Source organism: Acanthopagrus latus, chromosome 18 (assembly GCF_904848185.1).
Source record: "Acanthopagrus latus isolate v.2019 chromosome 18, fAcaLat1.1, whole genome shotgun sequence".
Taxonomy (NCBI): domain Eukaryota; kingdom Metazoa; phylum Chordata; class Actinopteri; order Spariformes; family Sparidae; genus Acanthopagrus; species Acanthopagrus latus.
In genome coordinates this window covers 15,963,576-15,968,818 of record NC_051056.1, presented here as the reverse complement: position 1 = coordinate 15,968,818, position 5,243 = coordinate 15,963,576, and the positions used below count along the sequence as shown (strand labels likewise).

At 40.1% G+C, this 5,243-nt stretch overlaps 1 long non-coding RNA gene across 1 annotated transcript; it reads left to right on the top strand.

Moving 5' to 3' along the window:
* Nucleotides 1-1,511: 1,511 nt before the first annotated feature.
* Nucleotides 1,512-4,433, top strand: LOC119007773. The gene is made up of 3 exons (XR_005071227.1): nt 1,512-3,823; nt 3,944-4,031; nt 4,156-4,433. It is a non-coding gene; the product is annotated as an uncharacterized LOC119007773 (long non-coding RNA).
* The last annotated feature ends 810 nt before the right edge of the window (nt 4,434-5,243 follow it).

Here is a 5,243-nt window from a genome sequence, read left to right as displayed (position 1 = left end):
ATACTTCCTAAACAGTTTTAATTCATATTGTGCTTCCAGTATTTATTTCGAAAAAAGATTTTAGATCCTCACCCAGCGAAGTCTTGAAAGGTTTGTCCTGCAGTAATGAGGTGTTCATTCTCCATCTAGGCCTCCCGCCTGTTTCCGACTCCACCTTTGAACATAACTCCACTGCTGCATTATTGGTTATGGCAATAATTCTTATGTCACAACTAACTACACTTTTTTTCAGGGAATTTGCAATTAAGAACAAGTCAATTCTGGAATAAGATTTGTGACAGTGAGGAACAAAAGGTATATTCCCTCCCATGGGTGTTAGTAAGCCTCCATATATCTGTTAGTCCCATATCTTCATTTAGCATATGATTTGCCTCTCTGTCTTTGGTGCTCAATGGGCCCTTAGACCTGCCTTTATCCAGGATGGGGTCCATCACTTCATTAAAATCTCCTGCTAATATTACCTGCCCATCCATGTCTCCTAAGACCTTATTTATACCATGGAAAAAATGTGGAACCCCTTTGTTGGGCACATAGATGTTACATAGTATAACCTTCACTCCCTTCATGCTTGTACGCATACCTTTCGCCCTTCTGCATCTTTAACCTCTTTCATTAACATAAAGTGTATATTCTTTTTAACCATAATCATTACACCATTACTTGCTTTCGACAGCGAACTGTGAAAAATATGTCCTATCCACCCTGCCTTAAATCTGATATCCACTCCCTCATTTAGGTGAGTTTCTTGTATGTAAAATTATATCTGCCTGATTGGTTTTCAAATATCCCAATACCTCACGTCGTTTAACTGGGTTTCCACTCCCATAAATATTCTAGGACACACATTTAATACACTTCCCTGCCTTATTTACCTGCATGTATTGTTATATCCATGTCTGTTATACTATTAACACCAAAATATATCTGCCGCATTATGATTTGTTAATGTCATTTGTACCGTAAAAATATGAACATAAACACAAATACAAATGTGGAAAAAGAGCATTTCCAACATACTGAACACATAAGGAAAAAAACATATTATACCAAACCAAAACCAGCCTGCAAGCTGCCTGACAGTCCCTCTTCTGCTGCCATATCAAAACTAAACTAAAAGTAAAACCTTATCTGGTCTGTTGCTTACCGCTGCCTACCTCAATGCGGCCAGATAGGCCAATGTATGCTTCATGTTGAACTCTTGCGCTTCACCGCGGTGAAAGCCTTCCTCCTCTCTGCCAACTTCTTGGTCATGTCAGGGAACATCGAAAGTCAATATCCCACTCAACCCCACGCTTGTCTTTTGCCGTGGTAATCACCTTGTCCCCCTCTGACTGTCTCAGGAAATGTATAAACAATGGTCTCAGAGGCTGGTCTGGGTCCGGCATTGGTACCGGCGCCCGGTGCGCTCTTTCAGTCTCAAACTCAGGATCAACATGGACTCTGAGCCCCTCAGTCAAAATCTTCTGTACACAGTTAAACAGTGTCCCATTTAGAGGTGGGTAAAAATAGTGATTCATAAATGCATTGCAATATATTTTTTTCCCAATTCAATATTGATTCCGAAAATCCTCTGAATTAATTCAGGCAAGCAGCGGACCCTACCACCTGCGGATGCCTCTCGCTCCCCGCCTCTAGCAGCTGGAAGCACCTCGCCCGCGATAGTGCCATTGGTGCCAAAAGTCTCATGTTGTTTCATTTGCTATGGTTTTCGAGTGTTTGAATGTGAAAGTGGAAACGTCTGTTGCTACAGAGTGTAGTGTGGTGTTCACTTTAATAATTTGTGTGAACTGGCTTTCGAGATGGGGTGGCGGCTTGCCATTATCATTACTGCCAGGTGGAGGAGTGGTCCAGGTGGATACGTAACCTGTGCTCTTGAAATACTTTGAAGCTGACATTTGTGATTCCGTCATTTACTCCCCCAAAAGGACTTATTCTCTTTACTCAATCAAATGGCTTCAAAACTCAAAGGACTGTGAGCCACTAACTAATAATAATTTACAAACTGACACATGGGAAGGTTGAGAGCCTCTAACCAGCCGCCATCTTATTCACCACACCCATGTGACTCCTCGATAATATTTTGATTATTTGTACAGCCCTAATAGATTGTGTGAGTTTTAGTCACGAATGCACAGTTTTATGCATTGGGCTCTGCAGAGTTCATTGGTCTTATGTAGGGTTTCCCAACCACAGTCTTTTGTCTAAAACATTCCGTCCTCCATTGTGTGTTTGTTGTCATTAATAGCATCAGTGCGTAATGAGTTAGAGAGTGTGCGCGCCAGAAAAAGTGACGGAGATGTGAGTGAAGCAGAAGAAAAGGTTAGCAGTAAGTTTTTGGTCTACCAGTTAAATTATATAGTACAGATAACAACGTGTCAGTTACTAAGTGCTGCATCTTCTCAAGAACAAAGAAAGTATTGTCTGTTGTTTCCTAACTGCTAGAAAAGGGGATAGCCCTGAAGCCTTGGTAACAACCCTGCCTAAATTGCTGTCTGCAGTGGAAATGCAAATAGATTGAGGTTACAGTTATGTAAAATTTAAAGAACTCACCTGAACTGAAACACACTGCTTGGAGGAGGTTTATCGAGCTTTGTTTAAATTCTGACAACCTGTCTGTCAGGTAACACAGTTCAGAAACATTCCTGAGTTTTACTTGAGAACATGCCATATTATATAAGTAAGGTGGAGGTGGCAAAATCCAGTCATGCTGTCAGTGCCAAATAAAGTTTCATATCAAATCATCGGACTTAAAAAAGCTGACATTAACAGGAAGTGAAGAAAGAGTAGAGAGAGAAAGGGACTTATAACCGCTACAGTTAATGCTTTGTGAGGAATGTTGAATTTAATGTCAGAAGAAATGTTGTACATCTTATGAAGTCGTGCATTTACAGGAGAGTGAGAGAATGCTTCATATTTAAAGAGCATAAAGTGCTTATATCTTTACTTGATGGATCCACGGCTTCTTTTAAGTAAACATAGTTAAGTATGGAGCACTCTGAGGCTGAGAAACCAAGTAGCTGGCATGATCATTTACCCTCTCTCAATGGCGTCTGTCATGCCTGGACGTCTAACCACACACAGGCTGTGCCTCAATTCAGGGTCTGCATCCTTCAGAGAAGCATTTGAATGCCAATTATGTCACAATGCCACGCGAAGGCCGTCCCAATTCCCCCTTTTTGGAGGATGCACCGCTGCGATTCTTCGTGGCCTCACGTATCCCAAGAGTCTTTCCGTGCCCAAGAAAGAAAGAAAGACAGAAAGAAAGAAAGAATGGCGACAGTAAGTGGGGAAGATCTTGCATTTAAATGTAAGTATTGGGTTTGTACTCGGTTTTTACTCATTTGAACATTCAATGCCAGATATATTAAACTTCAAGAGACCTTAAAACCTCAAAATGTCTGTTAAAATATGTTGGTAATGCTTAGCTTGATGCCTTTGGAAATAAAGCTTTAAGAGCCTTCACTTTCAAATGTTAGACGTTCAGAGGTTGACTTATTTCTTATACTGTTGAGATGTTATAGACTATTTTTACTTCATGTACATAAATGGATCAAGAAGGGGCTGTGATCCCTGCTATATTTCCAGACTGTAAAACTGCTAGTTAGTCTAGTTAAATGTTTGAATTGAAAACGTTTATGATTATCATTATTATGAATATATATTTGCTGTATTAGAACCCTTTTGTCTGTTGACATAACACAAAACATCTTTTACATTTCATTGTGTTTTAGGGGGCAAACAGAGAGGTTCATCACTGTCCGAGGTCAGGACGAACATTTGTTCATAGGGGCGAAACATTCCACCGCGGTTGGATGGAATTAAGGTAATAATAAATAATAAACAGCCCATCTGTCAGTCCTGATGTCGCTTTTTGTAAATCTTTGCATCCCTTTGTTAATATGATTTTGTGTTTACCTTTTCTCTTGCTACTCTCTGTGTTCAGAACAGTTCTGGAAAAGATGGACCTGCAGGGGAAGGTCGAGCCCCAGCAGGCCAAAAACAAGTGGGACCATTTAAAGAACAAGCACAAAGTAAGTGCAGGCTTAAATGATGATGTGCAAACTAAGTGGAAACTAAATTCTATTTGTTTTACCCATGCAAGTTAATAAGTAATTTCCTGAAAATTGCTGACATGATTTATTTCCACGGCCTTAGGATTGCTAATATCCAGGGACAGGAGAGGGGGTCAGCGGGAGGCCCAGCGCTTCTACTGGGTGCTTGTTTGTCCTCATGGATAAGGTGTTAGGACAGAGGTCTTCCTTTGACCCTCCCTGTCCTAACTGCTTCCATCCTTGAGGAGACACCAGGGCCAAGTGCCGGCAGGTGACCAGGAGGAGGAAGATGACAATGATGAGGAGGAGGACAGCCAGCCAGGGCCGAGGAGAAAAGATGAGGGAGGACATGAGGCTCCAGAGAGAGGATGGGGAGGCTCTTCTCTCTGCTCCAGAGGACAATCATTAAATTTTTTTCTGTTTTTATTTAGTTAATTTATAAGTTATTTTTAAATGATCTGTTCATAATTGTTCATTTTATATAATTCATTAAATAAAAAATTGTTCTGTTGTTACATGTTGCCTATTCCATTCAGTATTTACAACTTAAGTACAGTTTCTTACAGCAAATGGCATCAAGTGCTACTTTTCAGGGACAACAAGGGATTAAATGTTTTCTGTTGTTATTAAGGTCTAAACATTTACAACTATTTACAAAACGACAGCATAAATAACTACTTACAGAATATTATCAACTATTAACAAAAACTGATATTATTATTAAACACAGTTACAAATGATGTAGAATAATAGGCTGAACAGGAGTCCCTGGCAGTGCTGCTGGGCTGGATTGGATGCCACAATAAGACCCTGGTGTCAGTGGGACATACTCCGGGTCAGTACTCGGGTGTTTGGGGGTGCAATCTCCACTGTTCACTGCATCATCCATCAACTGGGTTTGCAGTTCTGACTCGATTGACGGCTTCCATGTCATTAAGAATGTTTCAAGAAAGAGGCAATAATAATAATTTCATAATATATTTATATTAATAATAAGAAATAAAGAAATAAAACCATATGTGGTGATCATCAGTTTATATGTCCAGCATTAACGTAAGGTATCAGTATGTTAATCACCCCTAACTGTTAGCTAACTAATAATACTAATAATGATATCATTACTGTAGGTTCAATTCCAGGTTTACTTCTCCACGGTCCTCTCAACCCAAGATAAACCAGAGCTGCTTCTCC